At 56.4% G+C, this 17159-nt stretch overlaps 1 protein-coding gene across 3 annotated transcripts in view; it reads left to right on the top strand.

Annotated features, from left to right (window-relative positions):
• Positions 1-296: 296 nt before the first annotated feature.
• Positions 297-17159, top strand: part of LOC116496791 (discoidin domain-containing receptor 2-like) — a 58154-nt gene continuing 41291 nt past the window's right edge. Inside the window, exon 1 of one of the 3 annotated variants that reach the window (XM_032200080.1) lies at positions 297-352. The gene's annotated coding sequence lies outside the window, so the exon portion shown is untranslated. Of the gene's footprint in view, positions 353-15303; positions 15472-17159 lie in introns of those variants that run through there. The other 2 variants (XM_032200081.1, XM_032200079.1) reach the window with 2 other exon arrangements.

Raw genomic sequence — 17159 nt, 5'->3', positions numbered from 1 at the left:
GGGGACACGGAGCTCAGCCCTGAGGTGCATTAAGGTACACGAGGCTCAGCCCTGAGGAGCCCTGAGGCACACAGCAGCGCCCCGAGGCAGGCGGCAGGCACAGGCACAAGGCTCAGCCCTGCCTCATCTTGGCCCCGAGGCACGGCGCTCCCGAGAGCCCCGCTCCGCGCCCCAGCAGCGGCCGCTCCCCCCCGCTCCCTCCCTCAGCGCCGCGGCCCCGGCAGCCCCCCTCCGCCCCGGGCTGTCGCTTTAAGAGCGGCGAAGCCGCGGCCGCCCCCGCCCTCGCCCTCCCGGCGGCCGAAAGGGGCCGGGACGCAGCGCGGCCGCCCGCAGCCGCCGGCCGGGCCCTCAGGTAAGCGGCGGCGCCCGGCCCCGCGCCGCCACCAGCGGGGGAGGCGCTGCCCGGGGCGGCTCCGCTCCGCCCCCCCCCGCCGGCGGCTCCGCGGCGCTCGGTGCGGGGCCCGGGGCGGGGAGCGGCGGCCGAGCCGGGGGCTTCTCGTTGCTCGCCGTAGGCCCCGCTGCGCCCTCCCGGGGCCGGCGGCGGCTGCTGGCGGCCGGGCCGGGCTCCGGGGCATGGCCGGGGCCCCTCGGAGCCCCTCGGAGCGGCCCCGGGCCCTCGGTCGCCTCCCGCCCCCGGAGCCGCGTTACCCGTGGGGCTGGGGGGGGCACGCACGGGGCTGGCTGCCTGTGCTCCTCGGGGGTCTTGTGGGGTTTTGCCCCTTTCTGAAAGCATTCCTTTTTTATTTTTCATTTTTAAGTAGGGTTCTGTGGGGAAACATCGCTTTTAAACTTTAGTTTGGGCTTTTTTTCTGGTTGCCGCTCGGTGTTCGGGTTTTTGGGGAGCTCGGTGCGTTCCCCTCCTCCTTTCTGCTCCCGGCCCCTGGTGTGGTTTTGTGTCTCGGGCTTCCCAGGGGGCGGATTTGGGGCAGAGGGAGGAAGGGGCAAAGATAAAATACGAGAGTGTGACCCTGTGTTTTGTCGGCTCCTCTGGTGGAATTTTTAAGCGCAAAAGGAAAGAGGAAAGAAAAGAAAAAGTGATAAAGTGGAACTCTGTGTGCCTGGCTTTGTTGGGGCAGAAAGGGGAAAAATGTTACAAGGGAACGGCACCGAGACTCCCGTCTCACTGCTTTTTGTGCTCGGAGATTGAAGGATAACTCAGCGCTTTGATAACTCAACACTTCGGTCTCAAATGCTGAGCTCTTCTGTCTTTAATGGACTCCTTTGGAAAAAGAAAAAAAAAAAAAAACAAACACAAAACACAAAAAACATTGTGAGAAGCGTAGCAGTGATTCCCTGTAGGAGCCAGAAGCAGCGGTGTGCGGGCAGGGCCCCGCTCCCCTCCACCAGCCCCTGGCCCCGTTAGGGTGCCGCTGCCTGGCCGAGTGCCCCCAGCCGTGGGGGTCAATGAGGAGCTCCCCGGGAAGTGGCTGCGGTGCCGCTCGTGGCTTGTTCTGCCCGTGGGTCCTGGCCTCTGTTGTCTAATCGAGGAAAGCAATTGCATTTTGACGAGACCTAATTCCATTAGTCAGGTTTGTGCTTGTCCCCCGGGAGATGTCAGGGTGTGTGAGCTTTCTGCTGCTAGCGAGCGCTCTGTGGCCTTCCGATGGCTGCAGTCAGATCTCTGCCCTGTCCTCAGCTTCCAGGAGCCGTCCATGTGAGACCCTGAGGCTCGGCTTCCTTTTCCTGCCCTGGGAATTGCCCAGGTGACCTCCTCCTCCTCCCCTGGTATGGGCTCCGTGCCTTTCCCAGGAGCGTTCTTCTTTCTCATTCACTTTGCTGTCCAAGAAGACTTCTTATTTTATTTTTTATTTTTTGGCACGTCTTCCCTGAGTTTGGTTTGTACACAGTGACAGCCCTGGCCGTGGTGAGGCTGTGAGCACAGGTCTGTGGTGAGGGAGGGAGAGCCAAGAACAAGATCTGGGTGTCACTGAAAGCTGTCAGCTTGTGATGGAGGAGGATGTTCAAAGCACGCGGCTGTCAGCTGGGGCTTGGGGCAGTTCCATGGGTGGAACCGGGTGGAGATTGGATCCTCCAGCCCTGAACCGCCACTGCGGAGATGGTGGCAAAAAGTTGCTTTTTTTCTCCAAATACCCTGGAGCTGCCTCAGCTGGAGCAGAGGTGTGACAGGACCTGGCCGGGGTGATTTTTCTGTAGCGGTGCTGCCTGCTGCTGCAGCTCCGTGACAACTGATGCGGTTGCTGTTGCTGCAGGTGTCCTCTTTGCTGGGGAGTTTGCCTGCAGTGGGGGCCCTGGTGGGGTCAAGGATGTCCTGTATGAGTGCTTTCGAGTAGGTGACCCCTTTGAGTGGGTGACTGGGGCAGGGAGTGACACACCCAGGTGCTGTGCTCTCCCTGTGGATGCTCTTGGCTGGCCCGAGACCATCCAAAGAAGTCACAGGCATGGGAGAGGCTTGGGCATGCAGCACAGGGGAGGAATTGAGAGAGGCAGATCTCACGTGGAGCCAGCACGGGGTGGCTGCCTCTGCCAGGCGTGCCCTGGCTGGATGGGCTCAAGGCAGGTTCTCTGTGGGCCCAGGGGTGGGACTTGCTGCTTGGTTCCCTTATTCCCTAAATGTTCTGCCACCCCCTTGGGCCGTTTGTCTCTGCTCGTGTTTGCCAAACACCGCCTGCACTGCTCTTACGCCGCAGCTGCTTTTGCAGGTTCCCAGTTACTGCACAGTTGTTCTTACTGTGTTTTAGTGGCTATAAGCTGATTTTTAAAAAGGAGTTGGAACTTGAGCCGGAAAGCCTTCTCCTTTTCCTCCATGATTTGTTTGAGAAGCTGCACTATGGGGTGCAGCAGCTGAAGCCTGGTGGTGTTGCCCCCCTGTCCCTCCTTACCGCAAGGTGCGTGCCCAGAGACAGTGCTCCTCTGCTGGGCAGGACACTTTGCTTTTAGTAGCTGGCGTACTTTTGGGGGTGTCTGCTCTTAATCTTACAAAATTAGGAACTTGGAGACTTTTTTTTTTTTTTTTTTCCCACAGCGCTTTGTATAGCCTGAATGTTTGCAGTCAAGCAGAGCTAAAGGCCTTTTTTTTTTTTTTTTTTTTTTTCTTAAAGAACCAGTTTCTTTAGGGCAGCGTTTCAAATTAGCGTGAGGCTGAGTCGCATTTGGACCTAGAAGGTGCCGTTGTTGACCAGGATGGCTGCACCGTGACTGTCACCCCGTCCTGTACAGAACAAAGCCCCTCGCAGTGACCCTCATTGTTCATGGAGGGGCTGAGTTGCCATCCCTGGAGGTGTTTAGAAGTCCTGTAGCCGTGGTGCCTGGGGACATGGCTTAGTGGTGGGCAGCAGGGCTGGGTTACTGGTTGGACTGGATGATCTCAGCGGTCTTTTCCACCCTAAATGACTCTGACTTCATGAACTAGTGGTCGTGCCAGAGCTGATCTTTTTAGAGCTTAGCGAGTGGCTTTAGTGAGGAGACAAATTGAGGGAGATCCCAGTGTGGTGAACTTAATGCTCTGCTCTCGTGGTGATTAATGCATTTTACCTTGCCATTCTGATTTTTGCTTCCTTCGGCTTGTTTCATAACAGTTACTTTTGCAAATTGAACTGAAAATAGGCGCTGGAAGTGGTGAATAATCACTTCCCTTGGAATAATCCCGGGCTGGGAAGAGCCAAGGATTCAGTCCTCATGATCTCTTGTTAGAAACAGGCAAACTTTTTTTTTTTTTTTTTTTTTTTTTTTTTTTTTTTTTTTTCCCTTCCTGTATGCTGTGTAGAACATTGAACAGCGATTTCTATCCAAGAACTTCAAGGAAAGAATTTCCAAGTACTTGAATGACCGGCTGGGGGCAGGTAGGAAAGGGCTGCCTGGGTGTCGGGGCCGAGAGCAGGGCAGGGTGTGAGCTTCCATGGAAAGAAGTGAAAAGCAAGGAGGTCTGAAAAGCTTTTCATCTGAAAGCTCAGGGGCTGCAGCTCTGCATGTGCTGGCACGAGAGCGGTGCTGCCTGTTCTGCCACCGCCACGCTGCTCCTCCTCAAGGAACAAGGCACGGCTGGCCCCACAAAGCCGGGCGGATAGGGGAGTCTGGGAAGCTGCTGCTGCACTGCTTTCTTGCTCTTTGCTCTGCTCGTGCTTCCCCAAGGCTTTCACCAGGAAGGAAAGCGTGGGTCCCTGTGGGGATGTAGCACAGGGCGGAGCGTAGGGCTTGGGGATGCTCCTGGAGCTTCACTGCAAGCCTGGGGAACGTTCTTCTGCATCACTTGAATCAGCTTCGGAGTAAAGGTGGCTCTCTGGGAGCCCGTTCCCTTCTTTTCAGAGCTCCTGCTCTGCTGGTGGCTCCTCTCTGTGGGAGCGCCTGGGATCTGTGAGCTGGCTGTGGGGAAGTGTTGATACACATCCAGAATCCAGGAGTGAAGAAAATGCTGTCTTACATCCAGGTTACTGCTCTCACCTCTTTAATGGATTCCTTGTCCGGATGGTGCTCAGCTTGCAGCTCAGAGCTTTTTCTTACACTCTTAAGTGCCTGCTTAAAGTGAAGGAGTTTGCACAGAGACGTGAGTGCTCGCAGGCTGCGGAGGTTCAAAACGTGATGCTGCAGCGCGGTGCTGGCAAACCCTCCCGGTGCCTGGAGCTGTGTGGGAGGAGAGATGGCTTCTGGGCTGCGTGACCCCAATGGGGAGAAGAGCAGCTGGGGTTTAACAAACTGGTTAAAACCGTATAGGCCCCCAAATTCTCAGGAGACATCTCTGCTTTCCTAGAAGCTTCCTTTAACAAGCTGATTTCTCAGGCTGATTGCTTGCAGATGAGCTCACGCAGTGTATTTTGTAGGGAAAGAATCTGAGCTCGGGCTGGGGAGCCAGGGAGCTTTAACACGCCAGTCACATGCCCAGTGGGCTCATGGCACACACAAAACACTAGAGGCAGTGAAAGGAGCCGTCTTCAGGACGGCTTTGTGCTCCAAAAAGAGCTTTCTGAATACGAAGCATGCCAGGGGATGCTCCTGAGCGCTGGGTCCTGTTGCCTGGACAGCAGCAGGAGAGCGAGGAAGTATTTCATCTGTCCTCAGCTCTGTTTCTCTCTTTAGTGTGTGTGGCGCTGGGCTAAGCCCAAGCAAGGGAAAGCTCTCATCTGCCTTAATTCCACGGCCCTCTTTCTGCTGGCGTCAGCAGAGGAATTTGTGTAGGATTGATGATATTTTTGCTCTTAATGCATCAGAATTTAGTGAGCAGCGAAGCCTTAATGCCAGCGTTGTGCTGCGGGGGATCCCGCAGACCTCCGGGCCCTCTCCCAAGGGATGTTTTCCACCTCTCTCAATAGCAGCCAGGCTGAAGGTGTCCTTACTGGGAAGGCCTGTGCTTCCAGATCCATCCCGGGCATGGTTTAAGGATGTCGAGAGTTACACAGAGCTTTTGTGGGGTGGTGGTGGGTGGCTGCTCCCAGCGAGCGGAACGAGCTGAGTTTGTTGCCAGTAGCTTTAAGCACAACCTGTTCTCACAGGCCAGGTAGGAAGGTAACCCTTCTGATCGAAGGCCTCCCTGTGCCCGGAGTGATTCCCTCTTCCAAGTCCAGGAAGTATCACACAAAACTGCTCGATTTGGGGGGAGTTTCACTGGTACTGATTATGGAAACGGGAGCTGAGGAGCCCCTTGTTTCCAGTCCCTTAAAAAAATAAAATAAAGTCAGACTAGGCAGGGTTAACTTCAAATCAAAACCTGAAATCTGACGGTGTTTTATGTAACTTGAAGGCAGGCATGTAGAAAGCAAGATGCATTAAACCAGCTGACACTGCACGGCGCTGTTCTGTGGGTCCCCTCTGTGAGCTTTTGCTGAAACAAGTGGGAAAAAGTCGGCCCTCCAGGTGGGTGCAGACGTGGTGGCACTGCTCTCCTGTCACTTCTGCACATCTGCTCCCCCGGAGCATCACAGACGTTGTCCCCAGGGCCTACCTGCACACGGATATTTCATAGAGCTGCTTAGGGTTCTCGTGAGCCTGTAGTACAATGCAGGTTAAAATATCCACTTTCTGTGCCATTGTGTTTTATTTTCTAGATAAAATCGATGCGAACATGACTTGTTTCAGTTCCATTTCCTTACGTACTGCCTAATAATCCCAAGATCATACATTTTTTCCTTCTAACGAAGACAACTGGTAAAGCACTTGATGCTCTGGCTGGTTGCACTGAGGTTGTTTATTTTTCAGAGCAGCTCGACCATATCTTCCTTCACGCTGCTGCTGGATGGGATCCTGCTGGCCTGGTGGCGGGCTGGCTGCCCACCTGGAGACCCTGCACACGTGTGGGAGGTGAGGGTCTGTACCCGGGAGGTGCTGCCCAAGCCTTGGTTTGCCCGTGGAGCATTAAAACGCCCGCCTGCTCAGATCTGGTGCTCGCAGAACGCGTGAGCGAGGAATTAACTGGGTGGAGTTGTCCCAAAATCTGGGTTTGGGGCCTGTCTGCTCCTAAGGCAGCAGCTCTCTGGGTGTTTGCTTGGACGGGCTCCCAGCGTGGATGATGCTCTCCTGACCTGGTTTGACTTTTCCTTCGTGATGCCTGGGTACCAAGCCCAAAGCTGCCTGCAGAGCTGCGGGGTCGGGAGAGCCCGACACGAGGTGGCAGGAGGTGGTGGCTTTGGATGTGCCACGGGGATGGAGGAGAGGGCGAGAGGAGGGAGGGACAAAGCAAACAGTCGTGCTTCTTCCCAAGGATTGTCGTACGCCCTGAGCCTGCCAGCTGCAATTTGGGAGCCAGGAGAAGAGGGCGGGGTATTCTCTTCCAACCAGATGAATTTATGCAGCGCAAATGAAAAGCGAGTTTCTGTGGGAATAGCATTTAAGGTGTAAAAACGTCCCACCCATCAGTAACGGGGAGCTGCTGAGGGGTGAGCAGAGGCAGAGCTGCAGAGCACGCTGTCTTCTCAGCCTCTTTTTCCTTGAAGGATGAGAATCTGGGCACGTTCTGCTGCGCGTTTTTGTTTGGTGCTGGTCTCGGTCACTCGTGCTGTGTTCTTGCTGAGAGCTAACGCTAGCCAAGCTTCAGGTTTCATCACCCACCCGTAGTGCTGTTATGTTATTTCACTTGTGCTCGTTTGTTTCTGCCTGTCAAAGCACACTGACGGGCAGAAATAGCTGGGGTACTAGGACGAAAATGTCAGCTTGTGGTGGGCGCCTTTCCCTGCACTCGGGGCAGTCCCACCTTCGTGCTGGGGAAGGCGATCGGCCAGGAAGGTTTGTTTTTTTTGTTTGTTTGTAGAGGAGCTGAGCTGGGGGTGCCTGTGAGCACAGGTGTGTTGGGAGCTGTGATATTGCTGGGGCTGAGGCGTGGGCCATGTGCTGTGACCCAGCAGGTGAGAACAGGTCCCAGGCTCGCAGAGCCAGCCTCGCAGTGAGCTTCCTCGCTGCCCTCCCACGGGGGTCCCAACGCTGTGAATTCATCCCGTGCGCTTTGTTTTTTGGTGGGGTGTTGTGTTGGTCTGGATTGTGACGGATACTATTCCAGCAACCCCACTCCACAAAGTGTCGTCCCGAGGGCTGAGCCCCCCGCCTTTAGCGGTGGCTTGGGCTCCAGTGTGGCATTTTTGGCCTCCTCCCAGCACTGGAAGGACACGGAATAGCAGCAGTGCCTCGGAGACCTCCCCAGAGCACGGACTTAGTGGGAAATCACTTTGCTAAGTTGCTGCAAACTTCTTGAGCGCTCATGGCCGCCTCGCTTTTAGCTTGTGTTTGTGAAGTCTTGTGAGCTCTTGCCCTTGAATACATGGCTGAAGTTAAATGCCAGAAAGAAATCTCTTATGGCGGGTGCTAATTAGTGCTGGGACAGGCTGACGCAGTGTGCTGACCCCGTCTGAGACCTGCGCGGCGCATCGAGGCACGGGCACTGGTACTGCAGTATCCCTGCCAGGACACGGTCAGCCCGGATTGTGTCAGTGCCGACATCTTCGTTAAGCGGGCCTTTAATTGAATCTAGAGAGATCTCTCTGGAGAAACTCGATGCGAGTCTTTCATAAAGCTGCTGGCAGTAATTCCTCTGCCTCTTCACCGCCGCTATCACAGAGCTGTGGAAATGCTGGTTGGAGAGGACATCTGGAGGCCTTCAGCCTGACCTCCCGCTCGAGGTGGGACCGTCTCCAGCGTGTGATTGACTCAGCCGTGGCTTTGTCTGGCCAAGTCTTGGAGACGTACGGGGATGGAGCTGGGTACTGCACGGCTCAGCTTTTATTTGCTTTAGCTCCGGAGCCATACCTACTGAACCGCCCCGCCGCGTGGGTTATGCATTTAGCTTTGAATTACCTCATCCTGCAGGTTTCAGGGCCTTGAAGTGAGCTGTTGGGAAATGTCCCAGCAGGGCTCGCAGCACGGCGTGTAATGAACCTGAATCCTTCTGCCTTTTCCGTGCTAGTACGGGAAATGTGAGCCCATCCTCGTGCTGCTTCCACAGAGAAGCAGCCAGGGCCCTGCGTGCGGTGGTTTTCTCATGTTTGCACGGGCTCCTACAGGTGAGGCAGTGCGTGCAGGATGTGTCCCATCGTTGACAGGAGCAGAAGGGTGCTCGGCCCTCAGCACCAGAGGGGCGCTGGGCTTGTAGGAGGCACGGGCTGAGCGTGGGGCACATCCCCAGCCCCGAGCTGCACATGGGATCGGGTGCGGGCCAGCTGTGAGCCCAGGCCGAGGCCACACATACACAAGGCTTGTGGTTGCCTTTCATCTGCCCTCCTCAGCCCCTCGTGCTGGGAGGGGAGCGTTTTCCCCCGGGTTTGCATTTCTTTCAGAAAAACACCAGGTCATGGGTTGAGCGTGCCTGCTGGAGCGCGCGTCGGAGCCGCCTGCCATGCTCCCGGGCGCTAATGAGAGCAGAACGGCTCTCAACATCTGAGAAGTAAACTTGCCTCCAGCAATGCCACAAGCTTCTGGAAGTCAATGAATGGCATGTAGCGAGGCCAGCCCAGCGGCCTCCTGTGTCATCTGGGCTGGGCTGGTTTCTTCAGACGGAGCTGGGGATTGCAACATCCCCGTGCTGGCTGGGGCTGGCAGGCCTCGCTTGGGAGGAGGGCGGCAGAAACGCTGGAGCTGCTGGGGAGGTGAAAGCTTCCCTTGCTGGGGCTGTGCTGCGGGGCTGAAATGTGGCCGTGTCCCTGCTGTCCCCATGTGGAACAGGGTGGTTGTGGGGCAGTGTGCGTGCTCACGGCATGCAGGTGGGCCCCATGAGCTGATCGATCTCGGTGGCTACAATCATCTCACTGTCCTCTGCTCTGTGCTCACCTGGGCTCGGTGTGGTGCTCCTGCTCTCAAGGGAGCACTGCGGTGCTGTGCGGAGAGCGGCGGTGAGCTTGGGTGGGTTTGAAGCTCTGCTCCTGCCAGCAGAGAGGCCAAGGGGAGTCCTGCTCGCCGAGAGCCTGCCAGGGCCTTGTCTTGCATACCAGGGGCTGTGGAAAGGGCTGGGAGCGCTGGCGTCTGCTGTCCTCCGGTTGTCTGAAGGAGATGGTCCTTGCTGAGGAATCGCAGAAATGCGGCGGGCGACTGCTGCTGACAGCTGCTCCGCACAGCCCTGGGCCAGAAGTGCAGAGGTCAGGCTTTGGCCGCAGGGGCAGGAGCAGCAGCTCTGCAGGACATCAGCAAGAGGCTTCAGCTGACAGCTCATGTGGGACCGGCTCATCTGTACACCGGTAACTCTTGCAGGGCTCTGTCCCTGTGCCTCCTGGCTGGAGCTTAGAGCTGGTGCTTACGGTTTGTGGTGACTTCTGCTTGTTGTCTCCGTGTCTCTGGGAGAAAAGCTCCAGTGACGGTGGCTGATCTGGAGCCAGACCTGAGATACGTGCTCAAACATCTCCCTTCCTGGTGAGACCTGCCCAGCACAGGGAACACGGGAAACTTCTGGGTGAGAGCAGTGGGGGCGGAGGAGCAGTGCTGCAGGTGACAGCAGGGCTTGTCCCCAGCGGTCCCGTGAGCTGTGCAACCCCTCTGCTGCCAGCGCTCCCTGCACCTTCCCTGCTCCAACCTCACTGCGGAGCTGGAGGGCAGGAGGAGCTGGCATGCTGTGCGGGGGAGGAACGCGTGAGGACAATGCTGGGAACATCGGATACTATCTAGTGCTTAAAGCAGAAAGGTCAGCTTTGAAAGAGGCCTGGTGCCTGCTGAATATATCCGCTGGTTCCAGGGATTAGGTGTCAGAAGCCCGGAGCAGAAGGTTACCGTGCGTACGAGCGAGCTGAGCCCTTCCCTGCAGCAGCAGCGATTCTCTGCAGCTCTCGCAGGACGCTGGAAGGCACTTGGCTCGTCCCGCAGACGAGAGCGAAGAGGCTGGAGCCTGCTTGGGCAGGTCCCGGTGTCCAGGGATAGGGAGTGGGGTCTGTTTGCAGACAGTGTTTTTCTCTGCCCCTCTCTGACGGCTCAGTTGGCAAAGAGGGACAGGGAGAGTGTTTACAAGTGTGTCTGTGCTGAGCGCTGCTCTACGCCGGGAGTTTACTCTTCGTCTGGATGACGTCTTCGCTGGGGCTCTGTCCCTACAACTGCAGCAAGCCGATCTCGCTCTGCGTGTTCTGACCTGCAGGTGTAAGTACGCACAACTTTCCATCTCTGCCCTCACCCCTGTCTTTGAGGCAGCCCCAAATGCAGCAGCTGGGGCGTGTGCTTAAAGACAGGGCACACGGGAGGCTGCTGGGTGCTGCTGTTCAAATCTTTCATGGTAGTGTTAAAGCTCCAGGTGTGCCTGGGGAGGGTCTGTCCCCCATCAGGTGTCCACATGTCACCACGTGTGCTGCCTTGTCCTGTCTGAGCCACCTTCCATTGTCCTGCAGCACAGCTCTCAGTGGCATGCTGTGTGCTGCAGTGGCTTGGTTCTTTTGGAGGTATTTTTTTGGAGGTTGCCTCCCATGCTTCTCTGTGCCAGGTTCTGCTCCTCCTCCCTCTCTTCCCAGGTGGGAGGCAGGCGGTGGCTCTCCTCGCAGCAGCAGGCTGATGCTGGCAGAGCTGGGCTGAGCTGAGCGGCCCTTTCCCTGGGGCTGGACGTGCTCTAGCGATGGCGAGAGTATCTGGAGATATTTGAAGGTACCATCCTGTGCCATGTGCTCCAGGTGATCCTACTCAGCAGGGGGTTGCACCAAAAGATCTCCAGAGGTCCCTGCAACCTCAGCCGTTCTGGGATGCTGTGACAGGTGGGGACAGGGGCTGGCTTTCACCACCCCTTGCTGAAAGAATAAGCAGCGCAGCTGCATGCAGGCCTGACCCGTCAGTGGGGCTGTCCCTTGCTCAATTCCCTTGTCCCTGCTCAGCCTGCAATGGCTCAGCTGAGGCCCTGGTCCCACCTGACAGGAGGTGGTGGTGCTTGCCGTGGCCTTTTTGGGAAGGGCAGGCAGCCGTCCTGCCAGAGCTGGGCCGGGGGTGACTCAGAGACAAGGGACACACGGGGCCCGAAGCAGAGCCACTGCAGGAGGGTGCTGGTTTGTGCCTGGCACAAAAGGATTTCAGGCTCTACTCCAGTTGGTTTTTTCCTTATTCTCACTCGGACACATGCTCCTGGCCCACAGCTGGTAACTGTGGCTGCCTTCTGGCCACAGCCATTAAGGTTTGGGGCATCTCTCCTGGCATTCGTTTCTGCAGCGTGAATGTGCAGCTCCTCTTCCCGGGGCGCTTTGGGCTCAGTACAGTCAGATAGTCAAGACCGTCAGTGTGTCTTTAGCTGTTTAAGTTGCCTTCACTTAGCACCAAAATGCTCATCAGTGTTCATCCATTTACTTCCAGCACTACCTGGGATAAAAACTTCCCGGTTTTGGTGCAAACTGCTCACTTGTTGGTCAGCCACGAATTTCAGATTTCTTGCTTTGTTGCTCAGACTCACCTGAGTGCAGCTGTTATTTTTAAGCACTGGAAGAAAGCTGGTTTTAAGCCTGCTGAAACATGTCTGGCTTGTAAATAATTAACGGCACTTTCAAGGCATTTTTTTTCCGTGTTGTGAGACCACCTTTTATCTCTTCTGACAATGCTCTTGAAATATTTCTGGGTTGCAGGATACCACATGGGCGCCACGAAAGTAGCCAAATTGTCCCGTATCAGGATAAACAAGCTCTTGTGTCTAAATCTGTGTATGGAATTGAAGTATCTGCTGATCGGTCTTCCTCCGCTAATTGCTCTGATCTTTGCTGAAGCCAAGCACAATGAGAGGGAGCTGAAAATGCCAGCCCTGGCCTGAGCTGGCTCCGCTTCCTCACAGCCTGGAAACCTGCTCATGCTGCAGAAAGCTGTTCTGTGCAAAACCAAAACAGGGTCTGTTGATGTTATTTCTAGTCCTTTGAGAAGATGACTTACTGGTCACATGTGCTGCTATGAGGTCATTAGGAAGTCTCTCAAACACACAACTTGAGAAGCGATGATGCCATTGCAGAAGTATGCTCCCTCTGCGATGTGAGATGCGAAACGCGCTGCAGTGCTCCGGTTTGTAATAGCTTTGAGTGGGATCTGTTATCGTGCATACTTGGGTCTGTTCCAGCGAAGAAAAAAGGGCTGTTTTCTGCTTTGCTTTATGCCTAGGATTGATTAGGGAGCGCGCGCGGCGGGATAAAGTTACATTTCAGAGGGCATCCAGCAGGGAGCCTGTTGCTGCGTCGAGGCGCTGAAGGCAGGCGAGGCCAACTGCAAGATCAGCGGATTTCTCCGTGCCTCCGCGGCGCCGTCCTGCCCCTGGGAAAGGAGCTCCTCAAACCCACGGGCAAGTCAGGCCCCTGCTCTTCCCGGGGCTGTGGGGGCGTGGGAAGCTTTCGCCAGCCCCTCGATGCTGGTTTTGGGGTGGGCTTGGGCTCCTGTGCTGTAACTGGTGCCCCCCTTGGGTTCCCTGTGCTGGGTGCCCCAAGGTGCCCTCTGCTGCTGACTGCTCGTGGCCAGCGGGGGTCCTGGTGGTCCCGGCGTACCCCAGAGGCCTGTGCCCAGCTTGGGCCACGTGCAGTCATGCCGACAGGGCAGGCATCCGTATTTTGGCAAAAAGCACATCCAAAGTGTTTTATCTGAATCGGTACCACCCTCTTGGGGTGGGGCTTCCCAGGCCTGGTGAGGCCTCGTGCCTGTTCATCTCCAGCCTGCTGCCCATCATGTGCTCCATCCCAAGCTGCAGATGAGCCCTAGGGGTTGTCCCCTCATCCGAAAAGATCAGCACGCTAAAACACAAGAAGAAGAGTAAATAATTTTCTGTTCTCAGCACAGAGGTGGATTGTGTGGCTGAGTGGGGGCATGGAGACAGGAGGAAGATGGAGCCAGGAAGCATCTGACTTGCCCATATGACCATGTCTTTCATCTCACAGCTGCATTTTCCTGCTCAGATTTGGTGTGGGCACAGTCTGGCTCAAGGCTGCTGCTTCTCTTCTCTCTGAATTCCCCAAATACCTGCTACTTTTGTTCATGCTTCGCTGTGATTCCTCATTGAAGCCTAACGTAGCGTATAAATCTTGGAAGAATGGGCTGAATCGCTCTGCTGCCATCTGTGCTTCTCAGCCTCCCGCTGTGGAATTCCTGTGAGTGTCACCGCACACAACACCAGCATCTGCTTCCCACCCCTGCCCAGCTGCCCCTTGCCCAGAAGGACACGTCCCTCTGCTGGGGGTCTGAGCAGGACATCGTGGCCCTGTCCCTGTCCCTGCCTTGTGGCTTCCTCGCTGGAGGGAGGCCAGCACTCGCATTTCCCAGCCGACGAGCCAGCCAAGCACTTCTCTTCCACCTCCCTCTGCTGTTGTTTCCCTGCTGCTGGCCCCCTGACAGTGGGATCGTACCGGTGACCCCAGGTAATGTTCCTCTCAAATCCCAGCAGCCTCCATCACCCAGGTGAGCTTGGGCCCAGCCTGCTGGGGGCTGCCATGCTGCGGGGCTGTCCGGTGGCTGCAGCAGTGGCTTTGCAGCTTCACACCTTGTACCCTCAGCCCCCAGAATCGATTGCATCTGGAGTGGGTTTCTGACCACTTGAGTGGTTACATGTCTTGCTGTGGGACCCCTCTGCTGTTGCTCTGCCCCTTGCTGTGGAGGCACCGGCTCCTCCACTTCTTGCTGCAGCTCCCGAATCAAACCCATGCACCCACTTGCTCCCATGGTCACTGCGCTGATGCCCTCGTCCCAAAGGACGTGGTATTGCAGTGATGCCATGGCAGGGTGCCACCTGCCTGGTCAGCCTTTGTGTAGTTCCCTCGTTTTGTCCCTTGCTTTGAGTCCCAGCAATGCCAGTTCTCCTTGGTGTCTCTGCCCTGGGCTCTCTTTAGTGCAGTCCCCTCTGTCCCTCCTGCTTTTCAGCCTCTGCATTTAGAGGTGTCTGTTCATATAGCAACAGCAGCACGCTTGGTGCCCCAAAACATGAAATCATAGCGGTGCCCTTGTGCTGTGTCACCTATCTCAGTGCGCCCCTGTCCTTGGGGCTGTGCTGCTGCTGCAGACCCTGACCCCTGTCCTGTTGCCTCTTGTGGCGGAGCACAGGAGTGGCGATGCTGGTGCTGTGGGCACCAAACAGACCGCGAGGGCACCAAACACAGCAGCCACCTTACAGCCTTTGAGCGGGCAGGGACCCATGACTTCCAGGAGAGCAGGCTGTGCTGGCGAGGTTGTCCTCCCCTTGGAAGGAGAGGAGGGGTCTGGGTGGCCCCACATCACTGGTGGGGTTTAAGCCTCCCGCTGGCCATGCCAGGGGGCAGGATCAGGAGATGGGTGCAGCTCTCCGTGCTTCCTCACAGCTCCCCGAAGCCCTGGAGCTGTGGGACAGCAGCACGAGGTGGAGGAGAGATGCAACTGTGCCAAAGCTGCCCCAACGCCGGTGTGGGTGCTGGGCTCTCCCTCCTTTGGGGGCAGGCTTTGGCAGCAGAAGCCCAGGTGGCGGAGAAGCCCCCTGCCCTGCTCTTTGCCTGCAATAATCCTGTCGGCCAGGCTTAATGAGTGACTAGCTGTGCCTTTGCTTTTTACCTTTCCCCCTTTCCCCCCGGCGAAGGGTTTTGAGCGGGCAGCAGGCTGTGCTGACATCTGCCCGGGGTTTTTCCAGCGAGTGCAAGCGGCCGCGTTAAAACAAGAAGGTGCAGGCTGGCTCTGCCGTGCCGTGCCGGGGCCTGGCTTGCCCCTGGGACTACATGGGCCCTGCTTCCTGAGCAGGAGAGCTGCTTTATGTTGTGGTTTTACTAAATGAATTCAAAGCTTGGCCTCTCTCCAGGCAAAGCCTGGGCCAAGTGCCAGCAGAGCAGCCCCTGGGGAGAGCGCTGGAGCGAGGAGGGGCCAGCAGAGCGGGGAAGAGCGGAGGAATCCAAGGAGGCCGGTTTGCCGAGCAAACAGCTCTGTTTCCATCTGCTCGGCCGGGAGTTGCTATAGGAACTGCGATGATAGAGGCAGGGCCATCTCTTGGGCCTGTCTGCGTCTCGCGGAGGGAGGGAGGAGGGAGGAGTTGCTCAAGTTTGAACATATCATGTGTGCTGGTGGAAAGTTGCAAGGAATGTCGAAACTACAGCCTGGCTGGGTCTGTGGAGCCCAGCAGCCACGCTGCCGTCCTTCCCCGCGCTCAGCAGCCCCCGAGCGAGGCAGGTAGGGTCCTTCCAGCGGGGCTCGGCTCTGAGCTCGCTCCAGCCAGCTCGCCCCGGCGCCTTTCTGTCCCAAACTGGCGAAACAGCCAGCTTCTGGGGGCTGTAGGGGTGGCAGAGCTGGGAGCTGAAGGCTTTTGGCCCTGCTGGGAGGGAGGCGGTGGCTCTCCGTGCCCTGTTTCGCTTCCCATGGCTGTGGGGGGATTCGCGGCCCTGCGGGTGTTGCCGCAGCGCTGCGTGCCCAGGGCCCTCCGGCATCTGGGCGCTCCTGTGTTTGATCGAAACGGGGAGCTGGCCGGTGCCATTTCCCCGGGACAAAAGCACTTTCTGGGGCTGGGGCTCTCCAGGCGAGCCCGTGGTGTTTGAGCTTTGTCAGTCGTGCCTGCGTGCAGTGCTGCGGGGCGGGCGGCGAGGGGGATGCACAAAAGCCGAGGCCGGCAGCAGCTCGCCCGAGCCCCGCGGCTCCAGCCCCATGCTCTGTTCCCAAGGAGGCGCAGACCTCCCTGTCCCCTCCTGATTCACCCACTGCATTTTTTATTTTTTTTTCTCAGTGTAAAACTTCTCAGGCTCACGTTTAGCCTGAAACACAGAAGTGGAAGCATGCAGGAAGCTGCTCCTACGAATCCTTGTTAGGGTTAACCATGGGGCTTTCCAGTAGCAGCCGCCCCTGGTAAGTCTGATTATTTCCCTGGTAAACCCCCTTTTTTCAGGTGCTGAGCACTTTCCAAAATATCCCCATTCCCACTGGGGCATTCCAGGGTCGCTCTCAGCTCCGTGGGTGTTTGTTTAATAGCTTTAGCTGAAATTTCATCCACCTCTTTTTGGGTCATGGAGGATAATCTGTTTTTAAAAAAAAAAAAAAAAAAAAAAAGCGGACGGTGTTGTTGTCTTTTGAGAGGCCGCACAACCAGCTGCCCAGGCCCTCGGTGTGATCTCTGTGCCCAGACACGAAGCTTTCTGAGCTGGGTGGGATCGCAGCCCCCCTCCTCGCACCCATCTCATCCCCGGCAGTGCCTGCCTGACGCCCGGCTCCTCGAGAGCTCGGCTGCGGCCACCGGGAGTAACCTGCCCCTGGAGGAGAGCTTCCTGGCTGTGTTAATTACGGGTCTGCTGCTGCCTGCCTGGATGAAAACTTGCATCCTGCACACCTTTCCTTTTACTCTGCTAACGTAACTGCAGATGTTCTCATTACAGAGATCCACTTCCAATATTTTACAGAGTTACTGCCACAAAGCAGTGCGGGAGCATGTCCCGGAGGCTTAATGTGCATGGTCTGCCATGGAATTTCATTTCCTCAACTTTAATTTGTTGTTTTTTAATTTCAGTTCATTTTCAATATGGAAAAGAGGTAAATGGGATCCTTTCTTTGGTCTAGACATCATTATTCTACATGTTTTATTTTCCTTGTGTGCTCTCGTATTTCTCTCCTCATTGCCTTAAACAATCCCAGGATTTTCAGGTTTCCCCACAGCTACCTGCCTTCTCTGGGTAACTGTGAAATCTCGTTACTTGTCCGTGAGCTCCTGTTTCTGGTCCATCTTGAGGAAATTAGATCAGACTTTGCCTTTCTGCCTTTCCATGGCTGTGAAACACTAGGAGAGCTTTTCCAGTGTTCTTGTATTTTCCTTTGTTTATAAACAAAACGTTTGGTTTGATTGCTTGCATTACACTGTGGTGAGCAGAGATCTTCCC

The sequence above is a fragment of the Aythya fuligula genome, chromosome 19 (genome assembly GCF_009819795.1).
Source record: "Aythya fuligula isolate bAytFul2 chromosome 19, bAytFul2.pri, whole genome shotgun sequence".
NCBI classification, from domain to species: domain Eukaryota; kingdom Metazoa; phylum Chordata; class Aves; order Anseriformes; family Anatidae; genus Aythya; species Aythya fuligula.
This window is presented reverse-complemented; position numbering and strand designations above follow the sequence as displayed.